This window comes from Mus musculus, chromosome 1, assembly GCF_000001635.26.
Source record: "Mus musculus strain C57BL/6J chromosome 1, GRCm38.p6 C57BL/6J".
Classification (NCBI taxonomy): Eukaryota; Metazoa; Chordata; class Mammalia; order Rodentia; family Muridae; genus Mus; species Mus musculus.
Genome location: NC_000067.6, coordinates 102297775 through 102322154, shown reverse-complemented (window position 1 = coordinate 102322154; position 24380 = coordinate 102297775). Strand labels below are relative to the sequence as shown.

Sequence of the window (24380 nt, the reverse complement as noted above, 5' to 3'; positions counted from 1 at the left end):
ATTCTACATGGCTGCTGTGATATTAAAAGCTCAAATTACATACGAATTTCCTTAATATAAATTTTAACTAAAATCTCTAAATTAATTATGAGGGCAAGATTCTATAACTGCACTTTCTTATTTTTTTTTCCTGTCCACCTACATCTTTCTTATAAAAAGCTATAAGTCAGCAAGACAAGATCTGGAGGACCTTGTTATTTTTTCTGTGGCATGTGGTTCAGCAGGAAGCATTAATTGAAACACATGGAATGTTGTGCACATAAAAGCTCTGCCCCGAGGAATGCTGTTGCTTGTTTTCTTCACTACTCAGAGATTTACTAACATGAAATCTAGAATGATGTATACTTTGTAATTTCTATATTGTGATAATTTTACACTTAAAGGGTGGAGGGATAGCTTACTGAATCAGGCCCTTAACTAAAATGTGAGAAGCAGAGATCTGTTCTTTAAAATCCAGGTGGGTGTGTGACCTTCCTATAATAGAACCCAGAGCAAGAGATGGGATCAGAGAATCAAGATGGATAGGTAACATAGTCAAATTGCTGAGCCATGCTGCCTTAACTTAAGAAAAGGGAAAATTGATTAAGAAACTCACCTGAACTCAACCTCTGCCTGCTACGTGCACTTGTACATAAATATGTACATACCATCACACCCATGTATCAAAATATGTGGAAATATGCCTGTGTATCACAACAGATATGCACATGAAGAAAAGAAAAGAAAAGAAAAGAAAAGAAGAAAAGAAAAGAAAAGAAAAGGGAAAGGGAAAGGGAAAGGGAAAGAAAAAGGAAGGGAAGGGAAGGGAAAAGAAAAGAAAAGAAAAGAAAAGAAAAGAAAAGAAAAGAAAAGAAAAGAAAAGAAAAGAAAAGAAAAGAAAAGGGCACAGACAGAGTTTGTACAGGACATTACAAACATCCCTAGCTGTGGGGAATTGCAGGCTGGTCTCAAGTGGAGCTGAGGTCTGAACCTGATGGTCAAAATTCACCTACATGGCATGGTAGGCATTCCCTCATGGTCCTGGAACTCCAGCCCCTGCCTAACTTACCACCTCCCACAGCCCCCACAAGAGAAGCACGGTCAGTAGTCATGTAAGCAATGACCCAAGCTTCTGACCTTCAGGATAAACTCCTTCCCAGTTACCTAGCAACAGTGAAGACCATAAAAAGGGGTGCTAAGCTCCCACCTCGCTCTCTTACTCTCACTCCTTTGTCCTCTCACTTCTCACACTTCTCTCTCTCTTCCTTTTCTCTTTTCTTCTTTCCTCCTCCTTCTCTCTCTCTCTCTCTCTCTCTCTCTCTCTCTCTCTCTCTCTCTCTTTCTCTCTCTCTTTCTCTCTCTCTCTCTCTCTCTCTCTCTCTCTCTCTCTCTCTCTCTCTCCTTCTCTCTTTCCCCTGCATTTCTATAATAAAGCTCTGAAACCATAGAGTCTATGCTTTGCTCCATCAAGGCCCCCTGCACACTCTGGTCAGTGTTGGAAACTTCTTCCCCTATTCCCTCTCTCCGACAACCATGGTGGCTTTAGCAAAGTAGCTGGTGGGGGGGAGGTCCCCTGGCAGGGCTGCCCCTTGGCCACCCCCTGAAGAGTGGGATAGAGGAATGCCCACCCAGGGATGAGTAGATAGGGTAGGTAGCAGCCCTCCTATGCCTGACTGACCAGAGAATAGGGAAACTCTGGCGGGGCGTGGGTCTCTTTTTCCTTCCCTTCTTCCCCAGGGCCCCCAGGCCCCCCCCTCTTTTGATTTTGTTTCCAACACCTAGCAATCACAATTTCGCTAAGGACAGGGGGCAAGAAATGTGTTGATGCCCACTTTTCCTTCTTCCATCCTTTCGTTTGCCCTCTATGGTTTTCTTTTACTATTTTTTTTGTCTCAGCTATTCTAGTTTTAATATGCATTACAACTGAACAATCACTATATACACTTAAAGGTTAATAAAGAGAAAATATATTTAATATAGGACATATCTTGCTCTGCCTGATGCCCAAAAGTATGCTAGACTTGAATATAAGGTTTTGCTAACACATGCTTGTGTGCAAGCCCACGGGCACACATGGAAGCACACACACACACACACACACACACACACACACACAAACCTTAGGCTTATGCCTTTCACATATGCAATCATCATTACATGTCTTTCAGGTTGCTGGTCCAGGTTATTCTTTGTACAATTTAATCAGAGATAGGAAATAACATTATTGGCCACTTAGACAATGGGACATGCCCAAGATATTTCTGAAGTTCACAAATGTTGTTCATTTTCAATAATTGCTATGCAGGTTCATCTTGCCCACCTGGCAAAACTGCTCTTTTCCTAATAATAGCACAGGGTACTTAATGGAAGACCGTGACTTGGCACTGGTTGAGATCCAGGGCTGCTGATTTGAAAACTGCCTGTTAGAGTCATGTTCCTTAATTTAAAAATGAGCCTAATGGCCAGTTATGAGGGTTACCTCCTTTTGTTGTTGGGGTGGAGCCTAATAGGAGATCAATCTTTATGAACAAATATTAGCCAAAAAAAAAAAAATGTGCAGCAACTATAAAGTCCAATTATGTTACAAAGTTCTTACACTTGTAGATTTTTTTCTTTTCTTTTTCTTTTTTCTTTTTTCTTTTTTTTTTATTAGACATTTTCTTTATTTACATTTCACATGTTATTCTATTTCCTAGTTTCCCCTCTGAAAATCACCTATCTCCTCCTCCCCGTCCCTATGCTCCCCAACCCACCCACACCCATTTGTGGTCCTGCCATCCCCCTATACTGGGGCATAGAGCCTTCCCAGGACCAAGGACCTTTCCTCTCATTGATGACTGACTAGGCCATCCTCTGCTACATACACAGCTTCAGTCACAAGTTCAAGCATATGTTTTCTTTGATTGGTGGTATAGTTCCAAGAAGCTCTGGGGGGGTACTGATTAGTTCCATAGGAGAAACATCAATATGAACCCTTATAGTTTTTAACAAGCCTAGTTAGTACATTACTTATCTTCCAGTAATACTAGATACAATGTTCCTTTAGCTAAATTCTGCTTTGTGTAACTGAGTATATTCTAAGCAATTTCATTATTAAAATCTTCATAATATTAATTTTACCACTTCACATTTCTCAGGTATCACCTCTGCCTTCTCAGCCAGGATCACTGTTTTCCTTGTCACATCACAGGCCATGGTTCCTCTAGTATTTGGCAATCATTCAGTTTCTCCTTCTTTTTGAAATTCAGATTGGAACAGTATCTCCTGATTAGTATGATCTTAATGCCCCTATATTTGGACCTTAGTTTTAAATAATAAATAGAATAAATCTTTTTATGTTTGTCAAGAACTCCACAGATATGATATTGTGCTGCCAGAATGATTTTTTTTTGGGGGGGGTATCAGGATGAGAGTAAGCTTTATTATTTGTGAGCTACTTGTTTCTTCTCCCTCTTTCTCTCTCTGTCCCATTACTCTCTCTCTCTCTTTTTGCCTACTCTCCCCCCACATTTGTGTACATGTAGATACTATAGGTTAATCTAGGGTGCATTTCTTAGGTTAGAACTACTTTGAATTTTTAAAATGATTTTTATTATATTAAACAAGTGGGACTTCCTGGTCTCTGAAAAGAGAGACAAAAGGAAGGAGAGAGGGAGTTTGCCTGGCTTCTGATGGAGTAAAATTGACAAGACATACATGGTCTTGGGTACAATGGGAGGCATAACCACTTCTATAGGGGGTGGTTGGGGATGTAATTATCAACTGAAGTTTAGGGCAAGTGGGCAGAGTGGAGATAATAATATTATAAAGGGCACATTTTTTTTTCCAGGAGGGAGATAGTAGCACTCAGTATTTGTGCCACGAAGGGAAGTTGAAAATGAACAACTGTGGTATATGTGTTATCTGTGGATTCAAGGGAGGATGGTCAGAGCTTTGTAGCAAAGCCCATTTTTAGGAACTAAGGCATGATAGCAAAAAGCTATATGCAACAATAAACACACCATTTTGTCTATTTCTATAGAAGTTTGCGAGATCTGTGCATGGTGCTCAGTGAGCTCTTTGCAGTTGAGCAAGCCTGGTTGGTTCTCCATGCCTCTTTCTGGCTTGTATTTCACTGTTTAGACATGCACATATCACATGTCTATGTCACACAATTATCTTCCTAAGATGCTTATTTTATTCACTTGCATACACTTGATAGTGTCTTTAAGTATATTAGTTCTCAATCTCTGAACATAATAGTATTGATCTTCTCTGACATATACAATACACATATGGAAATGCATATAGAAAAGAGGGCCAAGTGAGCAGAACTTGTCATATGAGCTACCTGTGATTTGGAGTACAGTCCTTATTTATCATGTTAGTTCAATTTTTTGAATCTATGGATATTGTATTTGATTTAAAAAAATAGAAGCTTGACTTTTGTTATTTCTATGAAAACATTCTTCCTCTTTATATCATCACAATATGAAAGTATAAAACATTAGTCTAGGTATAACTCTTCTCAATCTCCAACATAATTATAATCTAAAATATCTAAATTGTAGTTCATTTCATATTTTAGAAATTCATCTTTTTACCTAAAAATATCAACAAATTCTTTGATTTGTGATCAACATAAAATTTAAAATGCCTTTAGACAGAGGAGATATCCCAGTGGGTAAAACATTTCCCTCACAAGCATGACAGCTTGAGTTTACACCTCTAGCACACATGTAAAGCCAAATTCAAATAGCCCATGCTTGGGATCCCAGAATTTTATAGCCAAGATGAGAGATAGCTATAATTGCATATGATATTTTTCATGATTTTTCTGTTTCTATTTTCTTTTTCCTCATTAACTAAAGCCCACAGTAGTTTTTCCATATGCCTCATTTAGATCACTTATAACCAGCTATTCCCTCTCTATTGCTCCTCTGATTACCCCACCAACAAGGAATGATTTGTCTCTAATTTTCTAGATTCTATAGTTCCTATATTCATATATTCTACAGGATATGTACTCACATTGGAAGATTCAGAGCTAGGAGCATCAGATGTGTGAGAACATGTGGTATTCGTTCTTATTGGTCTGAATTACTTCACTCAATATGACTTCTTCTTGTTTCATATATTTACCTACAAATTCCTTTTTTTTTTCCCTGAGACAGCACGCTTTGTTTAGACCTGGCTGCTCTGCAAATCACTTGGCATAACTGGCTGGCATCAAATTGAAAGATCTGTCTGCCCCTGCCTTCAATGTGCTGGAATTGAAGGTGTGAAGCACTACATCCAACTTTAAGAAAGAAAGAAAGAAAGAAAGAAAGAAAGAAAGAAAGAAGGGAGGGAGGGAGGGAGGGAGGGAGGGAGGGAGGGAGGGAGGAAGGAATGATGGAAGGAAGGAAGGAGAGAGAGAGAGGGAGAGAGAGAGGGAGAGAGAGGAAGGAAGGAAGGAAGGAAGGAAGGAAGGAAGGAAGGAAGGAAGGAAGGAAGAAATCATGGTTTCATTTGTCTTTACAGCTAAGTAGTATTCTATAGTGTATATGAACCACATTTTCATTATGCATTCCTTGGTTGAAGGACATTTAAATTAATTCTATTTCCAGGATATTGTGAATAAAACATCAGTGTCCATAGCTGAGGCAGTTTATGTTAAGATGGCTGTCTTTTGGGCGTATACAGTGACTGGTATTTCTGGGTCATTGATTAGATTGATTGATTGATTGATTTTGCTTTTGGTGAATTCACAGTGATTTCTAAAATTGTGGATTCAGGTCACAATCACATGAATAGTGAATAAGAATTTCCTCTCCCTCCTTCCTCTCAAGTCTTTGTTGTTTATTGTTGTTTTGTTTTGTTTTTTGGTTTGTTTCTTTGTTTGTTTTAACCTTTGGTATTCTGAAAGGAGCAAAATGAAATCTCAAAGCTGTTTTGATTTGCATTTCCCCAATTGCTAGTGATGATAAACATTTTTTGAGATATTTCTTAGCCATTTTTCTTCTTTTAATAATTCCTTGTTCAGCTCCAAAGCATATTTTTTGAAATAAATATTTATTTGTTTCCCTCTTGGTATTTTTCTTTCTTTTTATTTCCTCATATATTCTGGATATTCATTATCTGTCAGTTCAAGAGCTGGCAGAGACTGTCTTCCATCTGTAGACTTCCTCTTCACTTGGGTGATTCTTTCTGTAGCTGTGCAGAAACTTTCTGGTCTTATGAAGAACCACTTGTCAATTATTGTCTGTAATTCTTGGATAAATGTATTACTATTGAGTCAATCATTTTCTACATCTAAATCATGTAGATCATGACCAAGAATTTTTGTAAAGTGTGTGCCTGTGTGTGTGTGTGTTATAAGATATGTTCTCTAGTACTTACAGAGGTCACAAAATGGTGTCAGATATTATGACACTAGAAATATAAGTGGTTAGATTCTCTTTGATATAGGTACTGGGAACCAAACTATGGTCTTCTGGAATAGTACCAAGTACTCTTCACTAATCAGCCATTTCTCTATCTCATGGTCAAGGCATTCTCAAAAACATTATAGCTTGTAAAGCAATACACTTTCAAAAATGATCATAAAAAAGCTAGAGAAAGTAACCAAGGAGCTGAAGGGGTTTGCAAACCCATAGGAGGAACAACAATATGAACTAACCAATATCCACAAAGCTCCCTGCGACTAAACCACCAATCAAAGAAAACATATGATAGGACTCAAGTCTCTAGCTGCATATGTAGCAGAGGATGGCTTAGTCGGTCATCAATGGGAGGAGGGCCTGTGAAGGTTTTATGCCCAGTGTATGGGAAAGCCAGGGCCAGGAAGCAGCAATTGGTGGGTAGGGGTACAGGGGATGTGGAGGGGATAGAAGAATTTTCAGGGGGGGGTGTGCTACATACACTCCAGTGAAGTCTGCGTGACAGGTTTAGAAGCCTGGAAGCAGTCAAGAGGCAAAATGTTTCATGGAAACTTAGCCTCCTGAAACCTTGGCATTCCCATAGCACATACACTCAAAACCTGTTCCTGTGTTAGTCTGGTATATGGATCTGTGTGCTTTCTTGTATTATAGGTGCTTCCAAGTAATGGTTTTACAAATACTTAAATCCGGTTGATCTTTACTCCCTGGATTTTTACTCCCTGGTCTTCACCAATGTCCTAGAAAGTCCTTGAAGCTGACCCTGAGCTTGGAATTCAGGAAGAATGTTACCTATTTAGTAACATTCACATTTCCTTCTAGTAGAGAGAGTGAAACTAATAGGCATTACAATTTACTTGAATAGAGCTAGACAAGCTCAGAGCTAGTCTACATAGTAATTACTTAGAACAATATCCGAGTCACACCCATGCACAGGAATACACAATGGCCTAGGAAATAGGTGGGTTGTAGTATTATTTATGAAAGGGTTAGTAGAACAGAATTCCCTTGGTGCAGGTTTTTCACTAGGTTTTGAGGAATAGCATTATCAGGTATTAAATAAAGGACCCCTGGTGGTAGGTTTAACAATAGACTAACATTGCATCAGAGCATTCACCTGACTCCTTGGTTTAGCTGATCTTAATTAAGGGTTGTTCCTATTCTCAGTTGTAAACACGGCCTGGCTCCTGACATTTTTTTATGTATGCATTTTCTTTGTTTTGTGATAAGAACCAGTGTACCTTGACGGATGTATTCACTTACCTTTCTTGCTTTTCTTCTGTATTATAGGACTGGTGCTCGCTTTGAGAAAATACATCCAGATACAGCACTTCCTTGTGTCCGTGTCTGTTTGTCAGCCTCCATGCCAACTCCATGCCCACCTGTCTGGAACCCTAATTTCCCATGGATTAAGAAAGCCCAACTGAGGCCAGGCCGTGGCAGGGCAGAAACTAGGAAAAGGGATAACATTTGAAATGTAAATAAAGAAAATATCTAATAAAAAAATAAAAGAATGAAGTGATTTCTAAGAAAGACTTACTTCCCACATATTCTGCTTTCCTTTGCTAAGTGTTCTTCAGGACTGTCTTGTGATTAACATTCTATATTTCCTAACTTTCATCACCACAATATTACGGAATATAGATGTTTTGGTTTACAGTCTTTTCACTAATAATTTGAAAGTCTTTTATTTGTGCATATGCTGCCCCTTCCTTCTTTCTTATATCACTTGAAAATTCGACACTTCTCCCTCAAAAAGTTTGGTTTCAATCAAATCTTTTGTTATCACACTCAAAATTATCCAATGAATTTTTCCACAATCTAACCATATGAAGTGTATTTCTGAGATACATGTGCAGAGATGTTCTTGAGCCAGAAAATGCATCTTTGTATGTTTTGAAGATATTGCCAAATCAATATCTATATTAGAGAATGAGACTCACCACATATCTAAAGAATGATTTGATAATTATTTAAGCTTGACAAATAGAAAAGACTTTCAAGGAATTTTACTTTATCTTATGTTTTAAACCATTTTATGTCTTAATATTTAATGTTATATTTTTGTCTCTATGTGTGTATGGACAAAGCAGGGGGAGAGAAAACAGTGGTCATGTGAATGCATGGGAAGTAACCAACCTCTGGCAAGGTTTTTCAGAGATATATAGCATGGGTTTATGAGACAATCTCTCCCACTGACTTTTAGCTCATCAATAAGGCTACTTTGTTTGAGCAATGAGACCTAAGGATTTACCTAGCTCTATTCCTAAGAACTGAGATTACAGGAATAAGTGCCTGACTTTTTTCAGTGATTCTAATAATTAAACTTAGTGCCCAATGCTTCCACTTAAGCAGTTTACTGATAGAGGTATTTCCCTAACCTGTTTGTTTTCCTTTTATATTGATATTCATTACCACAGTTATCAAACTTGTCATTCATCATAGTGATTATTTCTTTATGCACTAAAAAGGCTAATATGTGAGATAGCCTGGGAATCCATCCTTGCCATTCACATCAAAGACAGCCCTGTCATTATAGGCAAATTAATTATCAACATACTTTATATGGTACTTAACCTCCATGGTTTCTGGAATTTAAACCTGAAGGCCTCACAGAAAACAATTCAAACCAACCTACAATGTTCAGATGTAGAATAAAGTCCAGGGGGCTTGAATTTGCAAACAGTCACATTATGAACAGCAGTATCTAGAAATGAAAACAGGGACTTCTGCCCCAATATAAATGTTCCCTCTCTCAATGTTCACTGGCTCAAATGCTCAAGTATGAAGTGACAATGCCAAAGTGAAAATAGTAGTTGTCTTGGAAAATTAAGTATTCACTAAAGAAGTACTATAAACTAAATAATACCTACTATTTTTCTTAATGATTTGTGGTGTGCATTTGTGCATGTATGACTACTGTCTTCATGCATAGTCATGCATAGGTAACACAACAAATGATTGGAAGAAGATACCATCAGATATTGGTCCTCATCTTTCTCCCTATTTGAGATAGCTCTCTTTTTCCATGTCAATGTATGTGTCAGGATAGCTAGCTCTTTGACTTCTGAGGTATTATTTTATCATAAGAAAGTTTGCATTGCTGAAGACACTGCATACTTCAGACACAGGAATTTTAGGATTAAAGCTGAACCTGACCTGGAAGCTTTCCCTCTGTCAACTAGCTTTCATTAAATCCAAAATTGTTGGTCAATTTTCCAAGAGAGAAAATCAATCAGATGTCCTACCCAGCTCTAAAGCTTTTGAAACTCAATAAGCAGCCCAGAGATATATATATCCAAGGATATACACAGTGGCACATATATCTCATGGGAATATATATGAGCACCCAGTTGGAGTAAATGCTCTATCAATAAAAGGGAATATATACCTAATACTATAAACATAGCCAATTATCTGTGGCTGAAGTCAAGGATCTAAGAAGCAAAACTACTACTGCCACCTTCCTAAAGAGGTATAATTCTCAACTACAGTGTATATATTTATCCTGCTATGCATCAGTAGAGGTATCTCTCACTCCTCCTCAAATGAGCTTATTTTTGCACAACACTCTGACCATTATAGAAATCCATAGCTGATCAAAATACAGAGAATATATTAACAATTACATGTCTGCCCAAATTTAAATATCTACAATGCAACTGATAGAACTAGGGTTCTATTCATATGGTAGAAGAAGGGACAGAAAAATTTTCAGAGCTAGAGGATCTGGAGATCTATTATGAAATAGCATCTTCTACACATGCATGTTCTATATATGGACGGGGAAGCTGTTACCATAAAATCTCAATATTGTTGACTAAACAAGACCTGAACAGTGACAATACCATTGATATGCCATTGTGGATGAAAGTCCTCACCCCTAGATGATAAGCTAAGAGAAGGAGAGGCAGGCTTCTCCATGTACAAGGCATTTGACAGGTTCATCATTTCCAAGTAGCTAGCCTGAAACAATTACTAAATGACTCATAAGGTTGCATTTATATGCACACATACACACACTTTCTCTAACACATATGATAAATTATAATATTAATAATTAATAAAGTGGAGATCATTAAGTTGATAGGGAGTTGGGAAGTATGGGGTGCATGAATTGAGGAAAGTGTGGGTTCATGTGATATAAACAGAACTTATGCATAAAAAATTTTTAAAATATTTTTAAAAAGGAGAAAAATGCAAGATATGTTCTTCCAAAAAAAAAAAAAGTGGCTCAAATTCCAGATGTACACTGCTGGATTGATCATTTTTCTTGGGCACTGACTTCTGATCCTCAGTTTGCATACCAAGCAGTTCATCCACTGAATCATCTTTTTAAATTTTTTTTATTATTTTTATTTTTTTTAACATTTAAACATGTTTCTATTTCTATTTTTATTTTTCAGCTTAATTTAGTTATCTGTAATATCTCTCTCTCTCTCTCTCTCTCTCTCTCTCTCTCTCTTAACAATCCAGTCTTTATCCCCAACTAAGACTGACTTCCAACAGTTTCACATCCCCTTCCTTGGTCCCCATCTCCAAGAGGATGGTCCCACCCTAGCTCCACCCTACCAGGTCTTTCCATTCCCTGGGGCCTCAAGTCTCTGAAGGGTTAGGTGCAACTTCTCTCACTGAGGCCAAACCAGGTAGTCCTCTACTATATATGTGTCTGGGGCCTCCTACCAGCTACTGTATGATGCCTGGTTTGTGGCTCAGTATATGAGAGATCTTGGGATTCGAGGTTATTAGAAATTCCTGGTCTTTCTGTGGGGTCACCCTCCTCCTCTGTTTCTTCCTGCCTTCCCCTAATTCAATCACAGGGGCTCCTGGCTTCTCTCCGTTAGTTGTGAGTAAGTATCTGCATCTGACTCTTTCAGCTGCTTATTGGGCCTCTCAGAGGGCAGACATGCTAGGCTCCTGTCTGTTAGCACACCATAGCATCAGTAATAGTGTCAGGCCTTGGAGCATCCCCTTGAGATAGAACCCAATTTGGGTTGGTCACTAGACCTTCTTTCCCTCAGTCTCTTCTCCATTTTTTTCCCTGAAGATCTTTTAGCCAAGAACAATTCTGGTTAAGAACTTTTGACCCTGGACCGGAAGGCTCATCCCTGCACTTGATGTCATGTCTTTCTACTGGAGGTGGGGTCTACAAGTTCCTTCTTCCCACTGTTGGATATTTCTAATCTCCATACTTTCAAGTCCTGAGTGTCTCTCACCTACCAGGTCTCTGGTACATTCTAGAAGGTCCCTCCACTTCCTATCTACTGAGATTGCCTGTTTCCATTTTTGCTTCTGGTCTTCAGGGATCCACTCTTGTCCCCTCCCCCAATACCTGATCATGTTCACTCTTCCACCCAGACCCTCCTTCCATAGAATGCTGTAGGAGTGTGCCAACTGCCAGAATGATTTGTGTAACAGGCTGACCTGTGAGGTTGCTGAGTGTCCTGACAATGGTGACAAGAAAGCTGTATTGGGTATATGTTATTGACACACCTTTGCTTGCCTTTGTCCCAGACTAGACAAGCTAAGCTGCCTTGCTTCAAGCTTTTTAACCTTATGGGACAGAGAACATTAGAGACTGTGGAAACTGACTTAGAATCTTTATTCAAAAGGAGGAGTTATACTGACTCTTCTCTTTCTCTTAATATGACCAGTTATTCTGACTCAATCATGGACTGGTCAAGTAATAATTCCAATATTAGAGATTCCTATTATGAAGATAGCTAAAAATCTTTATTAGTTAGTAGAGTTAACTTGGAGCATAGCCTATTTATATGAGAAGTAACAGCTTTTCTGCTGATTCCCAAAGCCACCTCCCCCACACCAGGAGGCAAGAGCTTGAGCTTCATCATTGCTAATTTGCATCTGATAGAGTACCAGGACTTCCCCTCAGTCAGCCTTAAACCTGTTCCTTTTCAACTCTCAGCTTTGTATTTCAAGCAGGTCAGTTACATCCCTGCAGGTTTATCTTTATAAAGCATGAATATTCCCCTTCAGCAAGGTGGCAGAAATTCATTGATATGAAGAGATGCATTGAGTACATATTGTGGCTTTGGTCTGATTAGGAAAAATGTGCACTAAGACGGCCAGTTAGCCAATGATGGGCCACTGGGGTCTCTGGACTATTCAGCCTAAGACAGAGGCATGTGCCAAGAGGCCATGGTTTGTTCATAATAATGTAACCTCCCGCCTCAGCCTGAAATCTGGTTGATCAGGTTTGACTATTAGCACTAGGAGAGCATCAGAGGTGGAGCCTGCCACCCTATCGGTCTGCCACTCCCACTGCTACAACCTGCCGCCTAACTGTTCCAGAGCCCACATGTGGTCACCTGCAACTGGACTCCAAGGATGATTTGGTGGGAATGGGCCCCTAGCCCCCTCCTTCATTAACACAGTGTCCCGAATAATAAAATTGAGCTTTGATCAGAACCTTTTTTTTGTCTTAGCTCATTTCTTTCTCTCGTCCATCTAGTTCCCTTTTCTTTCAGCTCAAGTCTGCTGCTTCAGCCATACCTCGATCCTTGCGAGCCGATGGATGGCACACCACATTTTATTGCCCTAACAGGGACCTGAAGAATGGCAGAAGAACGCTGAGAGAATGCTGTCCATGTGGAGCTCCACGGGAAAAGCAAATGGTCTTTCATATTGGGCACCAGAACAACAAACAGGTACACATGCTAGCACTAGCTTAAAATTTCATTTTTTTTAAAGTGTTGCTGAGGCTGCAACTGCAAACTAAGCTTGAGTCAGTGTTAACCCAATGCTGGTTCCACTTTAGTCAGCAGCAAATTAATCAGAACTAGAAACTGGAATCAGGTGGTCGTCCCCAGCTTTCAAGTGCTATTTTAGGTGAGAGAAAGTAGGATTTGAAGTTATGGAACAGGCGGTCATCCTCAGCTTCCAGGAGCTGCCTCAGGCAAGAGGAGTAGGGCTTGAAGTACAATTGGTAAGAAATTTTTTAGATAGGATAGATAGTTGTTGCCCATGGTTCAAGGAAGAAGATACAGTAGATTACAGAACCTGGGAGAAAGTTGGTGAGGCCTTGAAAATCACTCAGGCAGATAATTTCACCTTAGACCTCTGGGTGCTCGTAAAAGATGCTATTGAAGATGTGATCTCTCGTGTGTCGGACTGTACCCAGGCAAAGCTTGTAGAATCTCAGGAAGAGCACCTATCTGAGAGGGCCTTCTCAGAAAAGGGTCCTCTTAACTCTAAATTTGATAAATGTGGAAACTCTGATGATGAACTAATTTCAGACAAAGATCACTCAGATAGAGGAGCTGCCCATTATTTTGATGAGAATTGGCCTTCTTGTGAGTCTCCTGCTCCACCTATGGTCCCCACCTCAGGAGGTGCTACTCATAGGGACACGAGAGTAGCAAATTAGAGTTTGAAATTAGGCTTCAGAAGTTGACTAATGAGCTTCAGGAGCTAAAAAGGATGTCAGAAGCAGGGAAGAGTAACTCTTCTGAAGTTTACCAAGTGCTGCTAGAAAGAGCTTTGAGTCAGGCTCCTGGGAGAGGACAGAATATGTCTGGTATGCTAGCCTTTCCTGTGGTTGAGGTAGTGAATCAACAAGATACTAGAGTCAGACATTATCAGACTTTGGATTTCAAGTTGATAAAGGAGTTAAAAACAGCTGTCGTGCAATATTGTCCTTCAGCCCCATTCACTCAAGTATTACGTGGAGTCACACTTAACCCCCCTAGATTGGAAGACTCTTTGTAAGGCTACCCTGTTAGGAGGGAATTTTTTGCTTTGGGATTCTGAATGGCAAGATGCCAGTAAGAAAGCTGCCACTTTAAATGCTCAGGCTGGTAATTTAGCCTAGGATAGCAACATGCTTTTTGGAGAGAGTCCATATGAGGGACAGACAAATCAGATTGATTTTCCCATTACAGTGTACACACAGATCGTGGAGGCTGTGTGCCATGCTTGGGGACTGTTATTAGTTAGAGGGGATATTGATGGGAGTTCAGCTAGCATTCGGCAGAGTTCTGATGAGCCTTACCAAAACTTTGTGGACAGGCTTTTGATATTGGCTAGTAGAATCCTTGGAAAGTCGGACACTGGAAGTCCTTTCGTTATTCAGTTGGCTTATGAGAATGCTAACACAATGTGTTGAGCTGCAATTCAACTGGACAAAGGACAGACAGATTTTGAGGGATATGTCCGTCTTTGCACAGACATCGGGCCATTTTGTGCAACTTCGCAGGGGACCCAAGTACAAGCAATGTTCTTGAGGAAACAAGGGAATAATGCATGTTTTAAACGTGGAAGTTTGGATCATTTTAAAAATAATTGTCCTAAGAACAAAGGTGCCAAGAGTGGGCAAGCAGACCGTGCCCCAGGAATTTGTCCCTGGTGCAGAAATGGCAACCACTGGTCCAGGGTGTGCAAGTCTAAGCCAGGCATTCTGAGCCAACCCAGTGGCGGGAAACGAGGGAAGGGGTCAGTCCCAGACCCCGACTTACTCAAAGAAAACAGCTTATGGGGCTACAAATCTGCTGTCCAGCCAAAAAGACCTGTTTTTGAGCTTGTAAGGTCAAATCCAGGAAATGCAACTGGACCTCTATTCTACCATCCACACAGGATTAACCCCAGAAATGGGAGTCCAAACTGCCTACCGGAGACTTTGGACCTCTACCTGTAGAAACTTGTGGATTTCTTTTAGCATGAAGACGTTCTATTGTAAAAGGCCTGCAGATTTATCCAGGTGTTATAAATAATGATTATGAGGGAAAAATTAAAATCATAGTTGCTTCCCCTCATGGTGTTATAACTGTACCCGCTAATCAGAGAATTGCTCAACTTGCTTTAATCCCATTACTTCGGTCACCATATAGATTCTTTAAAGATGAGAGAGGAAAAAGTGGCTTTGACTCCTCTGGTGTGAATTGGGTTCAATCTATTACTAATCAGAGACCTAACCTTAAATTGATAATTGATGGAAAAAGCTTTAAAGGATTAATAGATACTAGAGCCGATGTAATGATTATAAGAGGGCAGGACTGGCCCTCAAACTGGCCCTTGATTGATTCCTTAACTGACCATCAAGGAATTGGGTATGTTAGTAACCCAAAATGTAGTTTCAAATTGCTAACCTGGAGGGATGGGGATTGAAAATCAGGAAAAATTCAGCCATATGTTATGTCAAATTTGCCTATAACTCTATGAGGAAGAGATCTCTTGTCACGGATGGGCATTATAATGTACACTTCTAATGAGATGGTAACTAAGCAGACATTCAGGCAGGGACCTCTGCCTGGTCATTGACTAAAGAAGAAGGGACAGAGAATTAAGACTTTTGAGGATCCTAAACCTCACTCTAACACAAGAAGTTTAAAGTATTTTCAGTAGTGGCCACTATCTTGCTTGCATCCCATGCCGCTAAAATCCAATGGCTTAATGATGTTACAGTGTGGGTGGATCAGTGGTCTTTACCTAAAGAAAAAATAGAAGCTGCTTCTTCCCTAGTGCAGGAACAGTTAGAAGTAGGACATTTAGTGGAATCTCAGTCTCCTTGGAATACACCAATTTTCATTATCAAGAAAAAAATCTGGTAAATGGAGACTGTTATAAGATTTAAGAAAAGGTAATGAGACTATGGTACCTATGGAACCTGGGCTTCCCTCCCCAGTAGCCATTCCTAAAGGTTATTATAAAATTGTGATAGATCTGAAAGATTGTTTCTTTACTATTCCCTTGCATCCAAAGGATTGTGAAAGATTTGCTTTTAGTGTTCCTTCTATAAATTTTAAGGAACCTATGAAGAGATATCAATGGACAGTTCTCCCACAGGGAATGGCTAATAGTCTTACTTTATGCCAAAGGATTGTGGCACAGGCCATTCAGCCTGTGAGACAACAATGGCCAATGATTTATATCATTCATTTCACAGATGATGTTTTGATGGTGGAAAAAGACCCCAAGGATTTGCTTTTGTGTTATAGAGATTTACAAAAAGCTTTAGCTGAAAAAGGATTGCAAATAGCTTCTGAAAAGATACAAACTCATGATCCTTATAATTATTTGTGCTTTAGACTCACTGAGCAAGCTGTTTTTCACAAGAAGATAGCTATTCGTAGAGACAACTTAAGGACTTTGAATGATTTTCAAAAATTGTTAGGTGATATTTAGTGGCTTTGCCCCTATTTAAAGCTTACTACAGGGGAGTTGAAACCATTATTTGATATTCTTTAAGGGAGTTCTGATCCTACCTCCCCTAGATCCATAACCTCAGAAGGATTGCTGGCCTTACAGTTAGTGGATAAAACCTATTGAAAACCAATTTGTCACTTATGTAGATTACTCCTTGCCATTGCATCTGTTAATTTTTAATATGACTCATGTGCCTACAAGACTGCTATGGCAAAAGTTCCCTATAATTTGGATACACTTGAGGATTTCTCCTAAACATAATATCTTGCCAAATCATGAAGCAGTGGCCCAGGTGATTATCACTGGAAGGAAGCAGGCACTAACTTATTTCAGCAAAGAGCCAGATATTATTGTTCAGCCTTACAGCATAAGACACTTGGCTGAAACAGCATAGTATGGATTGGTTGCTTGCTCAAATAGGGTTTAAGGGAACTATAGACAGCCAGTACTCCTAAGAAAGGTTGATAAAATTTTTAAATGTACATGAGGTTATCTTTTCTAAGATAACTTCCTTACATCCTTTATATAATGCTCTATTGATATTTACTGATGGCTCCTCTAAAGGGCGAGCTGGATATCTTATTAATAATCAACAAGTTACCATAGTGACTCCTGGCCTTTCGGCTCAGTTAGCCAAATTAACAGCAGTACTGAAGGTCTTTCAGTCTGTGCATGAGGCTTTTAATATCTTTACTGATAGTTTATATGTTGCACAATCAGTACCCTATTGGAGACCTGTGGTTCGTTTAATTTTAATATGCTGTCAGGATCCTTGTTTTCAAAATTGCAAAACATCATTCTTGCCCGGAAAAAATCTGTTTTATATTGGCCACATACGATCTCACTCTGGTGTTCCTGGACCTTTAGCTGAAGGCAATGATTACATTAACAGAGCTCTAATAGGAGAAGCCTTAATTTCGGATCCTGTTGCTTCGGCCAAATGTGATCATGAAAAGTTTCATCTCTCTAGCCATGCCTTAAGACTTCGACATAAGATCACTAAGGAGCAAGCAAGAATAATTGTAAAACAATGTCCTAAATGTATTACATTATCTCCAGTGCCACATTTAGGAGTCAATCCTAGAGGTCTTATGCCTAATCATATTTGGCAAATGGATGTAACTCATTATGCGGTATTTGCAAAATTAAAATATATACATGTTTGTATCGATACTTGTTCAGGATTTCTTTTTGCTTCTCTGCATACAGGAGAGGCTTATAAAAACGTAGTTGATTTTTGCCTACAAGCCTTTAACGCCATGGGATTGCCTAAACTTATTAAGACAGATAACAGGCCATGCTATTCTAATAAAAATTTTACTTCATTTTGTAAAGAATTTGGCATCAAACACAAAACTGGAATTCCTTGTAAATCCATGGGACAAGGAATAGTTGAACGTGCTCATCACACCTTAAAAAATTGGCTTTTTAAGACAAAACAGGGGCAGTTATATCCCCCAAAGTCACCAAAGGCACACCTTGCCTTTGCTTTATTTCTTCTAAACTTTTTGTAAACCGATATTAAAGGTCAGTCTGCAATGGATCGCCATTGGCATCCAATTACTTCTAATTCTTATGGCATGGTAAAATGGAACCCACTAACTAATGATTGGAAGGGTCCAGATCCAGTTCTAATCTGGGAAGGGTTCAGTCTGTGTTTCACAAGAAGAAGATGGAACGTGATGGCTACCTGAGAGATTAATCCATCAACTGGACAGAGATCCTGAATCTTCTAGTAAGTTTCACTATGACTAGGGCTAAAAATCCTCTTTTGCCTAGTAGTCAGTTGGGAACACAGGCTCCCAGAAAAGCTGCAGTTTTCTTGCAATTCTCAGAGCCTGCCAGCCCACTAGGAGGCCGGAGACTGAGCTTGAGCTTTGCTAATTTGCAACTGAATAAAGTACTTGGACTTCCCCAAAAGAAGCTTTGTATTGTTACCTTTTCATTGTCTGGATCTTGTCTTTCAAGCAGGTCAATCACCACCTTCAGCCTGACTGCAGAGGACATGCATCCCCACCCCCAAAAGTGTGCAAGTGGCAGCTACTAATTTTCATTCTAAAAGCATTCCAGCACATATTGTGGCTTTTGGTCTGATTTGGGATTAAGATTTGTTATTAGGGCTAAAAAGGCAGAAATTTCAGATATTAGAAGAATGTTGTTTTCATTCTGATAAGACAGGCTTAGTCTCTTAGCTGGTCTCCAGTTTTTCACCCTTGCTGCTTTTGCAAGGTCCCCTTGGTTCCTCAGGCAGTGGAGATATTAGGAATGAGGAAGGTGGCCTCCAGCTCCTAATATAGCCTAAGAGCCACAAATTATGGTGTTACTAGTGACATAATTCTTGTAGAGGCCTTGTGAATCTGAGGTTGAAAATTCTCCCTTGGGAGCTGCACAGTACTCAGAACTGTACATGCTGGTTTGTGATAATACAAATACATATGGGCACCAGAATAGGTACAAGGCTAACCACTGCAGGGGAAGGTCCAACTTGACCATTTCTGAGTTACCTGAGAGACACGCCCGGTTTGAATGGAGGTTGATACCTAGTTCCAGTTACAACCAAAAATATCTTTCTAAGGCTCTGCCTCCCCTCCCCCAAAGATACCAAGAGCCATGATTGTGGGTCATGACAGCAGCCACGGGAGGAATCGGGTCAATTCTCCCCCAGCCATGGTTAATGCCCACTCATCCAAGGATGAGATCATTTGATCACCTCAGTTAAGCATGGCCTTATTAAGTTTATTTCTAAGGTGGGAGAGAGGTTGGAGACTATACCATGAAAAGGGCAAGCCCTTCACAGCCTCCCACCCTAACAAGCCAAATGGTCTTGTACTAAGGAGCCGGCCTTCACCCCCTCCTCTCTGTTCCTTGCCTGTCACCCAAGGCTGTTGAGGAGGATCCACATACTCTCCTTTAGTGTTATCTTACTATAGGGCCTTTTAAAATTGTATCCTGATACAGTTAGTCTTCGCCAGTGTTCCAACACCCTAGAAAGAGTGTGTAAGCTGACTACTTGGAATTCAGTAGGAATTCAGCAAGGAAGTTATCTATTCAATAACTAATTAGCATTATAAAAGACAGAGCCAACAGCTCAGGGCTAGTCTGCAAAATGTTTGCTAGGACAGAAAGGACAGTCTTAACCAAATAAGGGTTTACCATGAGAAAAGTTAGGAAATCCCACTGAGACAGGTTTCTTCATTATGCCCTAAGAATTCAGGCAGAACTATAGAGCATAAATAAGTTTTATGCCTTATCCCAGCCTATACACACACACACACACACACACACACACACACAACAGGGAGGAGATGTAACCTCCTCCCACCCCAGCCTGAAATCTGATTGATCAGGTTTGACTGTTAGCACTAGGAGAGCGTCAGGGGTGGAGTCTGCCAACCCACTCCCACTGCTACTACCTTCTGCCTAGCTGTTCAGGAACCAACACGTGGTCACCTGCAACTGGACTCCAAGGTTTATGTGGTGGGAATGGGCCCCTCCCCTCTCCTCCATAACCCGGTGTCCCGAATAGCAAACTTGAGCTTTGATTAGAACCTTTTTTTCTTAAGTCCGTTCTTTCTCTTGTCTGTCTAGTTCCCTTTCTTTCAGCTCAAGTCTGCCACTTCAGCCATACCCTGTTCCTCACAAGCTGCTGGACAGCACATAACAAATAACACCATAGAGCCGTTTTTATGCAAAATAAACACAAGCAAGCTGCACATTCTTCCAGGGTGAACAAGAATAAGTTCTTCGAAGATCAAAGTCCTAAGCCAGGTACAGATGTCAGCCACCATAATTCCCAGGCAGGACCATGGATCTTAAATAAATTGTATGCCCCAGTCCAGCTAATTTTTACTATATATTTAGGGAGGAATTGTAGCCTCCCCCAGCCGGTGATAGTATCCCCACCGGTGTTCCTTGTGTGCGGAGTTTCCAGACACCCCCAAGGTCCTCACAGTACCCTCCACGGGATCCTAAGACCTCTGGTGAGTGCAACACAACTTCTGCCCGGAGGCAGGTTCGAACACCAGATATCTGGGCACCTTCCATGCAAGAAGAGAGCTTGCCTGCCGAGAATACCCTGACCACTGAAACTAAGGAGAGAGCTAGTCTCCCAAGTCTGCTGATAGAGGCTAACAGAGTCATCTGAGGAACAAGCTCTAACCAGAGACAACTAAAACAACTAGCTCCAGAGATTACCAGATGGTGAAAGGCAAACATAAGAATCCTACTAACACAAATCAAGACCACTAACCATCATCAGAAGGTAGCACTACCACCCCACCTAGTCCTGGGCACCACAACACACCCAAAAAGGAGGACCCGGATTTTAAAGCATATCTCATGACGATGGTAGAGAACATCAAGAAGAAATTTGATAAATCACTTAAAGAAATACAGGAGAGCACAGCTAAACAGGTAGAAGACCTTAAAAAGGAAACACAAAAATTCCTTAAAGAATTGCAGAAAAACACAACCAAACAGGTGATGGAATTGAATAAAAATATCCAAGACATAAAAATGGAAGTAGACACAATAAAGAAAACTCAAAGTGAGGCAACGCTGGAGATAGAAAACCTAGGAAAGAAATCTAGAAACATAGATGCGAGCATCAACAACAGAATACAAGAGATGGAATAGAGAATCTCAGGTGCAGAAGATTCCATAGAGAACATCGGCACAACAATCAAAAATAAAAATAAAAATAAAAAACAAGAAAAGATCCTAACTCAAAACATCCAGGAAATCCAGGACACAATGAGAAGACCAAACCTATGGATAATAGGAGTTAATGAGAATGAAGACTTTCAACTTAAAGGGCCAGCAAATATCTTCAATAAAATTATAGAAGAAAACTTCCCAAACCGAAAGAATGATATGCCCATGAACATACAAGAAGCCTACAGAACTCCAAATAGACTGAACCAGAAAAGAAATTCCTCTTGACACATAATAATCAGAACAACAAATGCACTAAATAAAGAGAGAATATTAAAAGCAGTAAGGGAGAAAGGTCAAGTAACATATAAAGGCAGGCCTATCAGAATTACACCAGACTTTTCACCAGAGACTATGAAAGCCAGATGTTATACAGACACTAAGAGAACACAAATGCCAGCCAAGGCTACTATACCCGGCCAAACTCTCAATTACCATAGATGGAGAAACCATATTATTTCACGACAAAACCAAATTCACACATTATCTTTCCATGAATCCAGCCCTTCAAAGGATAATAACTGAAAAAAAAAAATACAAGGACAGAAATCATGCCATAGAAAAAGCAAGAAAGTAATCCCTCAACAAACCAAAAAGACAGCCACAAGAACAGAATGCCAACTCTAACAACAAAAATAAAAGGTAGTAAAAATTATTTTTCCTTAATATCTCTTAATATCAATGGACTTAATTCCCCAATAAAAAGACATAGACTAACAGACTGGCTACACAAACAGGACTCAACATTCTGCTGCTTACAGGAAACACATCTCAGGGAAAAAGACAGACACTACCTCAGAGTGAAAGGCTGAAAAACAATTTTGCAAGTAAATGGTCTGAAGAAACAAGCTGGAGTAGCCATTCTAATATTGAATAAAATCTACTTCCAACACAAAGTTATCAAAAAAGACAAGGAGGGACACTTCATACTCAACAAAGGTAAAATCCACCAAGAGGAACTCTCAATTCTGAATATCTATGCTCCAAATGCAAGGACAGCAACATTCATTAAAGACACTTTAGTAAAGCACAAAGCAGACATTGCACCTCACACAATAATTATGGGAGACTTCAACACACCACTTTCACCAATGGACAGATCATGGAAACAGAAAATAAACAGGGACACAGTGAAACTAACGGAAATTATGAAACAAATGGACTTAACAGATATCTACAAAACATTTTATCCTAAAACAAAAGGATATACTTTATTCTCAGCACCTCGCGGGACCATCTCCAAAATTGACCATCACAAAACAGGCCTCAACAGATACAAAAATATTGAAATTGTCCCATGCATCCTATCAGACCACCCTGGACTAAGGCTGATCTTCAATAACAACATAAATAATCAAAAGCCAACATTCCCGTGGAAACTGGACAACACTCTTCTCAATGATAACTTGGTCAAAGAAGGAATAAAGAAAAAAATAAAGACTTTTTAGAGTTTAATGAAAATGAATCCACAACATACACAAACCTATGGGACACAAAGAAAGCATTTCTAAGAGGGAAACTCATAGCTCTGAGTGCCTCCAAATAGAAACTAGAGAGAGCACACAATAGCAGCTTGACAACACATCTAAATGCTCTAGAAAAAAAGGAAGAAAATTCACCCAAGAGGAGTAGAAGGCAGGAAATAATCAAACTCAGGGGCAAAATCAACCAAATAGAAACAAGAAGAACTATTCAAAGAATTATCCAAATGAGGAGTTTGGATAATTCTAGAGGGCACAGGGACAGCCTTCTCATTAACAAAATCAGAAATGAATAGTTAGACATAACAACAGATCCTGAAGAAATCCAAAACTCCATCAGGTCCTTTTAAAAAAGGCTATACTAAACAAAACTGGATAACCTGGACGAAATGGACAAATTTCTAGACAGATACTAGGTACTAAAGTTAAATCAGAATCAAGATAATGATCTAAACAGTCCCATATCCTCTAAAGAAATAGAAGCAGTCATTAATAGTCTCCAAGCCAAAAACAGCCCAGGACAAGATGGGTTTAGTGCAGAGTTCTATCAGACCTTCAAAGAAGATCTAATTCCAGTTCTGCACAAAATATTCCACAAAATAGAAGTAGAAGGTACTCTACCCAACTCATTCTATGAAGCCACAATTACTCTGATACCTAACCACAGAAAGATCCAACAAAGATAGAGAACTTCAGACCAATTTCCCTTATGAATATCTATGCAAAAATACTCAATAAAATTCTCGCTAACCGAATCGAAAAACACATTAAAGCAATCATCCATGCTGACCAAGTAGGTTTTATTCCAGGGATGCAGGGATGGTTTAAAATACGGAAATCCGTCAACATAATCCATTATATAAACAAACTCAAAGACAATAACCACATGATAATCTCCTTAGATGTGGAGAAAGCATTTGACAAAATCCAACACCCATTCATGATAAAAGTCTTGGAAAGATCAGGAATTCTAGGCCCATACCTAGACATGATAAAATCAATTTACATCAAACCAGTAGCCAACATCAAAGTAAATGGTGAGAAGCTGGAAGCAATCCCACTAAAATCAGGAACTAGACAAGGCTGCCCACTTTCTCCCTACATCTTCAACATAGCACTTGAAGTTCTAGCCAGAGCAATACTACAACAAAAGGTGATCAAGGGGATACAAATTGGAAAAGATGAAGTCAACATATCACTTTTTGGAGATGATAAGATAGTACATATAAATGACCCTAAAAATTCCATCAGAGAACTCCTAAACCTGATAAACAGCTTCACTGAAGTAGCTGGATATAAATTTAACTCAAACAAGTCAATGGCCTTTCTCTACACAAAGAATAAACAGGCTGAGAAAGAAATTAGGGAAACAACACCCTTCTCAATAGTCACAAATAATATAAAATATCTTGGTGTGACTCTAACTAAGGAAATGAAAATCTGTATGATAAGAACTTCAAAACTCTGAAAAAAGAAATTAAAGAAGTTCTCAGAAGATGGAAAGATCTCCCATGCTCATGGATCGGCAGGATCATCTTTGTAAAAATGGCTATCTTGCCAAAAGCAATCTACAGATTCAATCAATCCCAATCAAAATTCCAACTCAATTCTTCAACGAATCAGAAAGAGCCATCTGCAAATTTATCTG

The 24380-nt window shown here is 39.5% G+C and overlaps 1 pseudogene; it reads right to left on the bottom strand.

Annotated features, from left to right (window-relative positions):
* The window catches only part of Gm3116 (predicted gene 3116), a 199362-nt pseudogene that overhangs the window by 26305 nt on the left and 148677 nt on the right, over positions 1-24380 (bottom strand).